Here is a 15,447-nt window from a genome sequence, read left to right as displayed (position 1 = left end):
AAGTTGTGCTCAACCGATAAACTCGCCGGTATTTTTGAAAAAACGGAGAAAACGATAAGACCCAATAACGTTGGCGGAGGTGTCATTTTGTTAGCGTAATCGTAAACACGCACACCTTAGGTTGACAGACGTTGCGGCCATAATATTTGGGCCACCTATAAAAAATTGATATCGACTTGTAGCACAGGAACAGGGCAATAAATTCATACCCGTAGATGTATGCTTTGTTGTAACAACTTTCGGCATTTAGCACACTCCCGGAAATCTATGACAGTCTGGAAAGTCACTTCCGTTTTATGAATTGTGGACAAACTATACATGCGACCCCCTATAAATAGCTGCAGAAAGTTAGCATACTGCCGGGGCAACTAACTTATAACACCAAAGTTGTGCTCAACCGATAAACTCGCCGGTATTTTTGAAAAAACGGAGAAAACGATAAGACCCAATAACGTTGGCGGAGGTGTCATTTTGTTAGCGTAATCGTAAACACGCACACCTTAGGTTGACAGACGTTGCGGCCATAATATTTGGGCCACCTATAAAAAATTGATATCGACTTGTAGCACAGGAACAGGGCAATAAATTCATACCCGTAGATGTATGCTTTGTTGTAACAACTTTCGGCATTTAGCACACTCCCGGAAATCTATGACAGTCTGGAAAGTCACTTCCGTTTTATGAATTGTGGACAAACTATACATGCGACCCCCTATAAATAGCTGCAGAAAGTTAGCATACTGCCGGGGCAACTAACTTATAACACCAAAGTTGTGCTCAACCGATAAACTCGCCGGTATTTTTGAAAAAACGGAGAAAACGATAAGACCCAATAACGTTGGCGGAGGTGTCATTTTGTTAGCGTAATCGTAAACACGCACACCTTAGGTTGACAGACGTTGCGGCCATAATATTTGGGCCACCTATAAAAAATTGATATCGACTTGTAGCACAGGAACAGGGCAATAAATTCATACCCGTAGATGTATGCTTTGTTGTAACAACTTTCGGCATTTAGCACACTCCCGGAAATCTATGACAGTCTGGAAAGTCACTTCCGTTTTATGAATTGTGGACAAACTATACATGCGACCCCCTATAAATAGCTGCAGAAAGTTAGCATACTGCCGGGGCAACTAACTTATAACACCAAAGTTGTGCTCAACCGATAAACTCGCCGGTATTTTTGAAAAAACGGAGAAAACGATAAGACCCAATAACGTTGGCGGAGGTGTCATTTTGTTAGCGTAATCGTAAACACGCACACCTTAGGTTGACAGACGTTGCGGCCATAATATTTGGGCCACCTATAAAAAATTGATATCGACTTGTAGCACAGGAACAGGGCAATAAATTCATACCCGTAGATGTATGCTTTGTTGTAACAACTTTCGGCATTTAGCACACTCCCGGAAATCTATGACAGTCTGGAAAGTCACTTCCGTTTTATGAATTGTGGACAAACTATACATGCGACCCCCTATAAATAGCTGCAGAAAGTTAGCATACTGCCGGGGCAACTAACTTATAACACCAAAGTTGTGCTCAACCGATAAACTCGCCGGTATTTTTGAAAAAACGGAGAAAACGATAAGACCCAATAACGTTGGCGGAGGTGTCATTTTGTTAGCGTAATCGTAAACACGCACACCTTAGGTTGACAGACGTTGCGGCCATAATATTTGGGCCACCTATAAAAAATTGATATCGACTTGTAGCACAGGAACAGGGCAATAAATTCATACCCGTAGATGTATGCTTTGTTGTAACAACTTTCGGCATTTAGCACACTCCCGGAAATCTATGACAGTCTGGAAAGTCACTTCCGTTTTATGAATTGTGGACAAACTATACATGCGACCCCCTATAAATAGCTGCAGAAAGTTAGCATACTGCCGGGGCAACTAACTTATAACACCAAAGTTGTGCTCAACCGATAAACTCGCCGGTATTTTTGAAAAAACGGAGAAAACGATAAGACCCAATAACGTTGGCGGAGGTGTCATTTTGTTAGCGTAATCGTAAACACGCACACCTTAGGTTGACAGACGTTGCGGCCATAATATTTGGGCCACCTATAAAAAAATTGATATCGACTTGTAGCACAGGAACAGGGCAATAAATTCATACCCGTAGATGTATGCTTTGTTGTAACAACTTTCGGCATTTAGCACACTCCCGGAAATCTATGACAGTCTGGAAAGTCACTTCCGTTTTATGAATTGTGGACAAACTATACATGCGACCCCCTATAAATAGCTGCAGAAAGTTAGCATACTGCCGGGGCAACTAACTTATAACACCAAAGTTGTGCTCAACCGATAAACTCGCCGGTATTTTTGAAAAAACGGAGAAAACGATAAGACCCAATAACGTTGGCGGAGGTGTCATTTTGTTAGCGTAATCGTAAACACGCACACCTTAGGTTGACAGACGTTGCGGCCATACTATTTGGGCCACCTATAAAAAATTGATATCGACTTGTAGCACAGGAACAGGGCAATAAATTCATACCCGTAGATGTATGCTTTGTTGTAACAACTTTCGGCATTTAGCACACTCCCGGAAATCTATGACAGTCTGGAAAGTCACTTCCGTTTTATGAATTGTGGACAAACTATACATGCGACCCCCTATAAATAGCTGCAGAAAGTTAGCATACTGCCGGGGCAACTAACTTATAACACCAAAGTTGTGCTCAACCGATAAACTCGCCGGTATTTTTGAAAAAACAGAGAAAACGATAAGACCCAATAACGTTGGCGGAGGTGTCATTTTGTTAGCGTAATCGTAAACACGCACACCTTAGGTTGACAGACGTTGCGGCCATAATATTTGGGCCACCTATAAAAAAATTGATATCGACTTGTAGCACAGGAACAGGGCAATAAATTCATACCCGTAGATGTATGCTTTGTTGTAACAACTTTCGGCATTTAGCACACTCCCGGAAATCTATGACAGTCTGGAAAGTCACTTCCGTTTTATGAATTGTGGACAAACTATACATGCGACCCCCTATAAATAGCTGCAGAAAGTTAGCATACTGCCGGGGCAACTAACTTATAACACCAAAGTTGTGCTCAACCGATAAACTCGCCGGTATTTTTGAAAAAACGGAGAAAACGATAAGACCCAATAACGTTGGCGGAGGTGTCATTTTGTTAGCGTAATCGTAAACACGCACACCTTAGGTTGACAGACGTTGCGGCCATAATATTTGGGCCACCTATAAAACATTGATATCGACTTGTAGCACAGGAACAGGGCAACAAATTCATACCCGTAGATGTATGCTTTGTTGTAACAACTTTCGGCATTTAGCACACTCCCGGAAATCTATGACAGTCTGGAAAGTCACTTCCGTTTTATGAATTGTGGACAAACTATACATGCGACCCCCTATAAATAGCTGCAGAAAGTTAGCATACTGCCGGGGCAACTAACTTATAACACCAAAGTTGTGCTCAACCGATAAACTCGCCGGTATTTTTGAAAAAACGGAGAAAACGATAAGACCCAATAACGTTGGCGGAGGTGTCATTTTGTTAGCGTAATCGTAAACACGCACACCTTAGGTTGACAGACGTTGCGGCCATAATATTTGGGCCACCTATAAAAAATTGATATCGACTTGTAGCACAGGAACAGGGCAATAAATTCATACCCGTAGATGTATGCTTTGTTGTAACAACTTTCGGCATTTAGCACACTCCCGGAAATCTATGACAGTCTGGAAAGTCACTTCCGTTTTATGAATTGTGGACAAACTATACATGCGACCCCCTATAAATAGCTGCAGAAAGTTAGCATACTGCCGGGGCAACTAACTTATAACACCAAAGTTGTGCTCAACCGATAAACTCGCCGGTATTTTTGAAAAAACGGAGAAAACGATAAGACCCAATAACGTTGGCGGAGGTGTCATTTTGTTAGCGTAATCGTAAACACGCACACCTTAGGTTGACAGACGTTGCGGCCATAATATTTGGGCCACCTATAAAAAATTGATATCGACTTGTAGCACAGGAACAGGGCAATAAATTCATACCCGTAGATGTATGCTTTGTTGTAACAACTTTCGGCATTTAGCACACTCCCGGAAATCTATGACAGTCTGGAAAGTCACTTCCGTTTTATAAATTGTGGACAAACTATACATGCGACCCCCTATAAATAGCTGCAGAAAGTTAGCATACTGCCGGGGCAACTAACTTATAACACCAAAGTTGTGCTCAACCGATAAACTCGCCGGTATTTTTGAAAAAACGGAGAAAACGATAAGACCCAATAACGTTGGCGGAGGTGTCATTTTGTTAGCGTAATCGTAAACACGCACACCTTAGGTTGACAGACGTTGCGGCCATAATATTTGGGCCACCTATAAAAAATTGATATCGACTTGTAGCACAGGAACAGGGCAATAAATTCATATCCGTAGATGTATGCTTTGTTGTAACAACTTTCGGCATTTAGCACACTCCCGGAAATCTATGACAGTCTGGAAAGTCACTTCCGTTTTATGAATTGTGGACAAACTATACATGCGACCCCCTATAAATAGCTGCAGAAAGTTAGCATACTGCCGGGGCAACTAACTTATAACACCAAAGTTGTGCTCAACCGATAAACTCGCCGGTATTTTTGAAAAAACGGAGAAAACGATAAGACCCAATAACGTTGGCGGAGGTGTCATTTTGTTAGCGTAATCGTAAACACGCACACCTTAGGTTGACAGACGTTGCGGCCATAATATTTGGGCCACCTATAAAAAATTGATATCGACTTGTAGCACAGGAACAGGGCAATAAATTCATACCCGTAGATGTATGCTTTGTTGTAACAACTTTCGGCATTTAGCACACTCCCGGAAATCTATGACAGTCTGGAAAGTCACTTCCGTTTTATGAATTGTGGACAAACTATACATGCGACCCCCTATAAATAGCTGCAGAAAGTTAGCATACTGCCGGGGCAACTAACTTATAACACCAAAGTTGTGCTCAACCGATAAACTCGCCGGTATTTTTGAAAAAACGGAGAAAACGATAAGACCCAATAACGTTGGCGGAGGTGTCATTTTGTTAGCGTAATCGTAAACACGCACACCTTAGGTTGACAAACGTTGCGGCCATAATATTTGGGCCACCTATAAAAAATTGATATCGACTTGTAGCACAGGAACAGGGCAATAAATTCATACCCGTAGATGTATGCTTTGTTGTAACAACTTTCGGCATTTAGCACACTCCCGGAAATCTATGACAGTCTGGAAAGTCACTTCCGTTTTATGAATTGTGGACAAACTATACATGCGACCCCCTATAAATAGCTGCAGAAAGTTAGCATACTGCCGGGGCAACTAACTTATAACACCAAAGTTGTGCTCAACCGATAAACTCGCCGGTATTTTTGAAAAAACGGAGAAAACGATAAGACCCAATAACGTTGGCGGAGGTGTCATTTTGTTAGCGTAATCGTAAACACGCACACCTTCGGTTGACAGACGTTGCAGCCATAATATTTGGGCCACCTATAAAAAATTGATATCGACTTGTAGCACAGGAACAGGGCAATAAATTCATACCCGTAGATGTATGCTTTGTTGTAACAACTTTCGGCATTTAGCACACTCCCGGAAATCTATGACAGTCTGGAAAGTCACTTCCGTTTTATGAATTGTGGACAAACTATACATGCGACCCCCTATAAATAGCTGCAGAAAGTTAGCATACTGCCGGGGCAACTAACTTATAACACCAAAGTTGTGCTCAACCGATAAACTCGCCGGTATTTTTGAAAAAACGGAGAAAACGATAAGACCCAATAACGTTGGCGGAGGTGTCATTTTGTTAGCGTAATCGTAAACACGCACACCTTAGGTTGACAGACGTTGCGGCCATAATATTTGGGCCACCTATAAAAAATTGATATCGACTTGTAGCACAGGAACAGGGCAATAAATTCATACCCGTAGATGTATGCTTTGTTGTAACAACTTTCGGCATTTAGCACACTCCCGGAAATCTATGACAGTCTGGAAAGTCACTTCCGTTTTATGAATTGTGGACAAACTATACATGCGACCCCCTATAAATAGCTGCAGAAAGTTAGCATACTGCCGGGGCAACTAACTTATAACACCAAAGTTGTGCTCAACCGATAAACTCGCCGGTATTTTTGAAAAAACGGAGAAAACGATAAGACCCAATAACGTTGGCGGAGGTGTCATTTTGTTAGCGTAATCGTAAACACGCACACCTTAGGTTGACAGACGTTGCGGCCATAATATTTGGGCCACCTATAAAAAAATTGATATCGACTTGTAGCACAGGAACAGGGCAATAAATTCATATCCGTAGATGTATGCTTTGTTGTAACAACTTTCGGCATTTAGCACACTCCCGGAAATCTATGACAGTCTGGAAAGTCACTTCCGTTTTATGAATTGTGGACAAACTATACATGCGACCCCCTATAAATAGCTGCAGAAAGTTAGCATACTGCCGGGGCAACTAACTTATAACACCAAAGTTGTGCTCAACCGATAAACTCGCCGGTATTTTTGAAAAAACGGAGAAAACGATAAGACCCAATAACGTTGGCGGAGGTGTCATTTTGTTAGCGTAATCGTAAACACGCACACCTTAGGTTGACAGACGTTGCGGCCATAATATTTGGGCCACCTATAAAAAATTGATATCGACTTGTAGCACAGGAACAGGGCAATAAATTCATACCCGTAGATGTATGCTTTGTTGTAACAACTTTCGGCATTTAGCACACTCCCGGAAATCTATGACAGTCTGGAAAGTCACTTCCGTTTTATGAATTGTGGACAAACTATACATGCGACCCCCTATAAATAGCTGCAGAAAGTTAGCATACTGCCGGGGCAACTAACTTATAACACCAAAGTTGTGCTCAACCGATAAACTCGCCGGTATTTTTGAAAAAACGGAGAAAACGATAAGACCCAATAACGTTGGCGGAGGTGTCATTTTGTTAGCGTAATCGTAAACACGCACACCTTAGGTTGACAAACGTTGCGGCCATAATATTTGGGCCACCTATAAAAAATTGATATCGACTTGTAGCACAGGAACAGGGCAATAAATTCATACCCGTAGATGTATGCTTTGTTGTAACAACTTTCGGCATTTAGCACACTCCCGGAAATCTATGACAGTCTGGAAAGTCACTTCCGTTTTATGAATTGTGGACAAACTATACATGCGACCCCCTATAAATAGCTGCAGAAAGTTAGCATACTGCCGGGGCAACTAACTTATAACACCAAAGTTGTGCTCAACCGATAAACTCGCCGGTATTTTTGAAAAAACGGAGAAAACGATAAGACCCAATAACGTTGGCGGAGGTGTCATTTTGTTAGCGTAATCGTAAACACGCACACCTTCGGTTGACAGACGTTGCAGCCATAATATTTGGGCCACCTATAAAAAATTGATATCGACTTGTAGCACAGGAACAGGGCAATAAATTCATACCCGTAGATGTATGCTTTGTTGTAACAACTTTCGGCATTTAGCACACTCCCGGAAATCTATGACAGTCTGGAAAGTCACTTCCGTTTTATGAATTGTGGACAAACTATACATGCGACCCCCTATAAATAGCTGCAGAAAGTTAGCATACTGCCGGGGCAACTAACTTATAACACCAAAGTTGTGCTCAACCGATAAACTCGCCGGTATTTTTGAAAAAACGGAGAAAACGATAAGACCCAATAACGTTGGCGGAGGTGTCATTTTGTTAGCGTAATCGTAAACACGCACACCTTAGGTTGACAGACGTTGCGGCCATAATATTTGGGCCACCTATAAAAAATTGATATCGACTTGTAGCACAGGAACAGGGCAATAAATTCATACCCGTAGATGTATGCTTTGTTGTAACAACTTTCGGCATTTAGCACACTCCCGGAAATCTATGACAGTCTGGAAAGTCACTTCCGTTTTATGAATTGTGGACAAACTATACATGCGACCCCCTATAAATAGCTGCAGAAAGTTAGCATACTGCCGGGGCAACTAACTTATAACACCAAAGTTGTGCTCAACCGATAAACTCGCCGGTATTTTTGAAAAAACGGAGAAAACGATAAGACCCAATAACGTTGGCGGAGGTGTCATTTTGTTAGCGTAATCGTAAACACGCACACCTTAGGTTGACAGACGTTGCGGCCATAATATTTGGGCCACCTATAAAAAATTGATATCGACTTGTAGCACAGGAACAGGGCAACAAATTCATACCCGTAGATGTATGCTTTGTTGTAACAACTTTCGGCATTTAGCACACTCCCGGAAATCTATGACAGTCTGGAAAGTCACTTCCGTTTTATGAATTGTGGACAAACTATACATGCGACCCCCTATAAATAGCTGCAGAAAGTTAGCATACTGCCGGGGCAACTAACTTATAACACCAAAGTTGTGCTCAACCGATAAACTCGCCGGTATTTTTGAAAAAACGGAGAAAACGATAAGACCCAATAACGTTGGCGGAGGTGTCATTTTGTTAGCGTAATCGTAAACACGCACACCTTAGGTTGACAGACGTTGCGGCCATAATATTTGGGCCACCTATAAAAAATTGATATCGACTTGTAGCACAGGAACAGGGCAATAAATTAATACCCGTAGATGTATGCTTTGTTGTAACAACTTTCGGCATTTAGCACACTCCCGGAAATCTATGACAGTCTGGAAAGTCACTTCCGTTTTATGAATTGTGGACAAACTATACATGCGACCCCCTATAAATAGCTGCAGAAAGTTAGCATACTGCCGGGGCAACTAACTTATAACACCAAAGTTGTGCTCAACCGATAAACTCGCCGGTATTTTTGAAAAAAACGGAGAAAACGATAAGACCCAATAACGTTGGCGGAGGTGTCATTTTGTTAGCGTAATCGTAAACACGCACACCTTAGGTTGACAGACGTTGCGGCCATAATATTTGGGCCACCTATAAAAAATTGATATCGACTTGTAGCACAGGAACAGGGCAACAAATTCATACCCGTAGATGTATGCTTTGTTGTAACAACTTTCGGCATTTAGCACACTCCCGGAAATCTATGACAGTCTGGAAAGTCACTTCCGTTTTATGAATTGTGGACAAACTATACATGCGACCCCCTATAAATAGCTGCAGAAAGTTAGCATACTGCCGGGGCAACTAACTTATAACACCAAAGTTGTGCTCAACCGATAAACTCGCCGGTATTTTTGAAAAAACGGAGAAAACGATAAGACCCAATAACGTTGGCGGAGGTGTCATTTTGTTAGCGTAATCGTAAACACGCACACCTTAGGTTGACAGACGTTGCGGCCATAATATTTGGGCCACCTATAAAAAATTGATATCGACTTGTAGCACAGGAACAGGGCAACAAATTCATACCCGTAGATGTATGCTTTGTTGTAACAACTTTCGGCATTTAGCACACTCCCGGAAATCTATGACAGTCTGGAAAGTCACTTCCGTTTGATGAATTGTGGACAAACTATACATGCGACCCCCTATAAATAGCTGCAGAAAGTTAGCATACTGCCGGGGCAACTAACTTATAACACCAAAGTTGTGCTCAACCGATAAACTCGCCGGTATTTTTGAAAAAACGGAGAAAACGATAAGACCCAATAACGTTGGCGGAGGTGTCATTTTGTTAGCGTAATCGTAAACACGCACACCTTAGGTTGACAGACGTTGCGGCCATAATATTTGGGCCACCTATAAAAAATTGATATCGACTTGTAGCACAGGAACAGGGCAACAAATTCATACCCGTAGATGTATGCTTTGTTGTAACAACTTTCGGCATTTAGCACACTCCCGGAAATCTATGACAGTCTGGAAAGTCAATTCCGTTTTATGAATTGTGGACAAACTATACATGCGACCCCCTATAAATAGCTGCAGAAAGTTAGCATACTGCCGGGGCAACTAACTTATAACACCAAAGTTGTGCTCAACCGATAAACTCGCCGGTATTTTTGAAAAAACGGAGAAAACGATAAGACCCAATAACGTTGGCGGAGGTGTCATTTTGTTAGCGTAATCGTAAACACGCACACCTTAGGTTGACAGACGTTGCGGCCATAATATTTGGGCCACCTATAAAAAATTGATATCGACTTGTAGCACAGGAACAGGGCAACAAATTCATACCCGTAGATGTATGCTTTGTTGTAACAACTTTTGGCATTTAGCACACTCCCGGAAATCTATGACAGTCTGGAAAGTCACTTCCGTTTTATGAATTGTGGACAAACTATACATGCGACCCCCTATAAATAGCTGCAGAAAGTTAGCATACTGCCGGGGCAACTAACTTATAACACCAAAGTTGTGCTCAACCGATAAACTCGCCGGTATTTTTGAAAAAACGGAGAAAACGATAAGACCCAATAACGTTGGCGGAGGTGTCATTTTGTTAGCGTAATCGTAAACACGCACACCTTAGGTTGACAGACGTTGCGGCCATAATATTTGGGCCACCTATAAAAAATTGATATCGACTTGTAGCACAGGAACAGGGCAATAAATTCATACCCGTAGATGTATGCTTTGTTGCAACAACTTTCGGCATTTAGCACACTCCCGGAAATCTATGACAGTCTGGAAAGTCACTTCCGTTTTATGAATTGTGGACAAACTATACATGCGACCCCCTATAAATAGCTGCAGAAAGTTAGCATACTGCCGGGGCAACTAACTTATAACACCAAAGTTGTGCTCAACCGATAAACTCGCCGGTATTTTTGAAAAAACGGAGAAAACGATAAGACCCAATAACGTTGGCGGAGGTGTCATTTTGTTAGCGTAATCGTAAACACGCACACCTTAGGTTGACAGACATTGCGGCCATAATATTTGGGCCACCTATAAAAAATTGATATGGACTTGTAGCACAGGAACAGGGCAACAAATTCATACCCGTAGATGTATGCTTTGTTGTAACAACTTTCGGCATTTAGCACACTCCCGGAAATCTATGACAGTCTGGAAAGTCACTTCCGTTTTATGAATTGTGGACAAACTATACATGCGACCCCCTATAAATAGCTGCAGAAAGTTAGCATACTGCCGGGGCAACTAACTTATAACACCAAAGTTGTGCTCAACCGATAAACTCGCCGGTATTTTTGAAAAAACGGAGAAAACGATAAGACCCAATAACGTTGGCGGAGGTGTCATTTTGTTAGCGTAATCGTAAACACGCACACCTTAGGTTGACAGACGTTGCGGCCATAATATTTGGGCCACCTATAAAAAATTGATATCGACTTGTAGCACAGGAACAGGGCAACAAATTCATACCCGTAGATGTATGCTTTGTTGTAACAACTTTCGGCATTTAGCACACTCCCGGAAATCTATGACAGTCTGGAAAGTCACTTCCGTTTTATGAATTGTGGACAAACTATACATGCGACCCCCTATAAATAGCTGCAGAAAGTTAGCATACTGCCGGGGCAACTAACTTATAACACCAAAGTTGTGCTCAACCGATAAACTCGCCGGTATTTTTGAAAAAACGGAGAAAACGATAAGACCCAATAACGTTGGCGGAGGTGTCATTTTGTTAGCGTAATCGTAAACACGCACACCTTAGGTTGACAGACGTTGCGGCCATAATATTTGGGCCACCTATAAAAAATTGATATCGACTTGTAGCACAGGAACAGGGCAATAAATTCATACCCGTAGATGTATGCTTTGTTGTAACAACTTTCGGCATTTAGCACACTCCCGGAAATCTATGACAGTCTGGAAAGTCACTTCCGTTTTATGAATTGGGGACAAACTATACATGCGACCCCCTATAAATAGCTGCAGAAAGTTAGCATACTGCCGGGGCAACTAACTTTTATAACACCAAAGTTGTGCTCAACCGATAAACTCGCCGGTATTTTTGAAAAAACGGAGAAAACGATAAGACCCAATAACGTTGGCGGAGGTGTCATTTTGTTAGCGTAATCGTAAACACGCACACCTTAGGTTGACAGACGTTGCGGCCATAATATTTGGGCCACCTATAAAAAATTGATATCGACTTGTAGCACAGGAACAGGGCAACAAATTCATACCCGTAGATGTATGCTTTGTTGTAACAACTTTCGGCATTTAGCACACTCCCGGAAATCTATGACAGTCTGGAAAGTCACTTCCGTTTTATGAATTGTGGACAAACTATACATGCGACCCCCTATAAATAGCTGCAGAAAGTTAGCATACTGCCGGGGCAACTAACTTATAACACCAAAGTTGTGCTCAACCGATAAACTCGCCGGTATTTTTGAAAAAACGGAGAAAACGATAAGACCCAATAACGTTGGCGGAGGTGTCATTTTGTTAGCGTAATCGTAAACACGCACACCTTAGGTTGACAGACGTTGCGGCCATAATATTTGGGCCACCTATAAAAAATTGATATCGACTTGTAGCACAGGAACAGGGCAATAAATTCATACCCGTAGATGTATGCTTTGTTGTAACAACTTTCGGCATTTAGCACACTCCCGGAAATCTATGACAGTCTGGAAAGTCACTTCCGTTTTATGAATTGTGGACAAACTATACATGCGACCCCCTATAAATAGCTGCAGAAAGTTAGCATACTGCCGGGGCAACTAACTTATAACACCAAAGTTGTGCTCAACCGATAAACTCGCCGGTATTTTTGAAAAAACGGAGAAAACGATAAGACCCAATAACGTTGGCGGAGGTGTCATTTTGTTAGCGTAATCGTAAACACGCACACCTTAGGTTGACAGACGTTGCGGCCATAATATTTGGGCCACCTATAAAAAATTGATATCGACTTGTAGCACAGGAACAGGGCAACAAATTCATACCCGTAGATGTATGCTTTGTTGTAACAACTTTCGGCATTTAGCACACTCCCGGAAATCTATGACAGTCTGGAAAGTCACTTCCGTTTTATGAATTGTGGACAAACTATACATGCGACCCCCTATAAATAGCTGCAGAAAGTTAGCATACTGCCGGGGCAACTAACTTATAACACCAAAGTTGTGCTCAACCGATAAACTCGCCGGTATTTTTGAAAAAACGGAGAAAACGATAAGACCCAATAACGTTGGCGGAGGTGTCATTTTGTTAGCGTAATCGTAAACACGCACACCTTAGGTTGACAGACGTTGCGGCCATAATATTTGGGCCACCTATAAAAAATTGATATCGACTTGTAGCACAGGAACAGGGCAATAAATTCATACCCGTAGATGTATGCTTTGTTGTAACAACTTTCGGCATTTAGCACACTCCCGGAAATCTATGACAGTCTGGAAAGTCACTTCCGTTTTATGAATTGGGGACAAACTATACATGCGACCCCCTATAAATAGCTGCAGAAAGTTAGCATACTGCCGGGGCAACTAACTTTTATAACACCAAAGTTGTGCTCAACCGATAAACTCGCCGGTATTTTTGAAAAAACGGAGAAAACGATAAGACCCAATAACGTTGGCGGAGGTGTCATTTTGTTAGCGTAATCGTAAACACGCACACCTTAGGTTGACAGACGTTGCGGCCATAATATTTGGGCCACCTATAAAAAATTGATATCGACTTGTAGCACAGGAACAGGGCAACAAATTCATACCCGTAGATGTATGCTTTGTTGTAACAACTTTCGGCATTTAGCACACTCCCGGAAATCTATGACAGTCTGGAAAGTCACTTCCGTTTTATGAATTGTGGACAAACTATACATGCGACCCCCTATAAATAGCTGCAGAAAGTTAGCATACTGCCGGGGCAACTAACTTATAACACCAAAGTTGTGCTCAACCGATAAACTCGCCGGTATTTTTGAAAAAACGGAGAAAACGATAAGACCCAATAACGTTGGCGGAGGTGTCATTTTGTTAGCGTAATCGTAAACACGCACACCTTAGGTTGACAGACGTTGCGGCCATAATATTTGGGCCACCTATAAAAAATTGATATCGACTTGTAGCACAGGAACAGGGCAATAAATTCATACCCGTAGATGTATGCTTTGTTGTAACAACTTTCGGCATTTAGCACACTCCCGGAAATCTATGACAGTCTGGAAAGTCACTTCCGTTTTATGAATTGTGGACAAACTATACATGCGACCCCCTATAAATAGCTGCAGAAAGTTAGCATACTGCCGGGGCAACTAACTTATAACACCAAAGTTGTGCTCAACCGATAAACTCGCCGGTATTTTTGAAAAAACGGAGAAAACGATAAGACCCAATAACGTTGGCGGAGGTGTCATTTTGTTAGCGTAATCGTAAACACGCACACCTTAGGTTGACAGACGTTGCGGCCATAATATTTGGGCCACCTATAAAAAATTGATATCGACTTGTAGCACAGGAACAGGGCAATAAATTCATACCCGTAGATGTATGCTTTGTTGTAACAACTTTCGGCATTTAGTACACTCCCGGAAATCTATGACAGTCTGGAAAGTCACTTCCGTTTTATGAATTGTGGACAAACTATACATGCGACCCCCTATAAATAGCTGCAGAAAGTTAGCATACTGCCGGGGCAACTAACTTATAACACCAAAGTTGTGCTCAACCGATAAACTCGCCGGTATTTTTGAAAAAACGGAGAAAACGATAAGACCCAATAACGTTGGCGGAGGTGTCATTTTGTTAGCGTAATCGTAAACACGCACACCTTAGGTTGACAGACGTTGCGGCCATAATATTTGGGCCACCTATAAAAAATTGATATCGACTTGTAGCACAGGAACAGGGCAACAAATTCATACCCGTAGATGTATGCTTTGTTGTAACAACTTTCGGCATTTAGCACACTCCCGGAAATCTATGACAGTCTGGAAAGTCACTTCCGTTTTATGAATTGTGGACAAACTATACATGCGACCCCCTATAAATAGCTGCAGAAAGTTAGCATACTGCCGGGGCAACTAACTTATAACACCAAAGTTGTGCTCAACCGATAAACTCGCCGGTATTTTTGAAAAAACGGAGAAAACGATAAGACCCAATAACGTTGGCGGAGGTGTCATTTTGTTAGCGTAATCGTAAACACGCACACCTTAGGTTGACAGACGTTGCGGCCATAATATTTGGGCCACCTATAAAAAATTGATATCGACTTGTAGCACAGGAACAGGGCAACAAATTCATACCCGTAGATGTATGCTTTGTTGTAACAACTTTCGGCATTTAGCACACTCCCGGAAATCTATGACAGTCTGGAAAGTCACTTCCGTTTTATGAATTGTGGACAAACTATACATGCGACCCCCTATAAATAGCTGCAGAAAGTTAGCATACTGCCGGGGCAACTAACTTATAACACCAAAGTTGTGCTCAACCGATAAACTCGCCGGTATTTTTGAAAAAACGGAGAAAACGATAAGACCCAATAACGTTGGCGGAG

Source organism: Mytilus galloprovincialis, chromosome 9 (assembly GCF_965363235.1).
Source record: "Mytilus galloprovincialis chromosome 9, xbMytGall1.hap1.1, whole genome shotgun sequence".
NCBI lineage: Eukaryota > Metazoa > Mollusca > Bivalvia > Mytilida > Mytilidae > Mytilus > Mytilus galloprovincialis.
Note: the sequence above shows the minus strand (reverse complement) of the source record.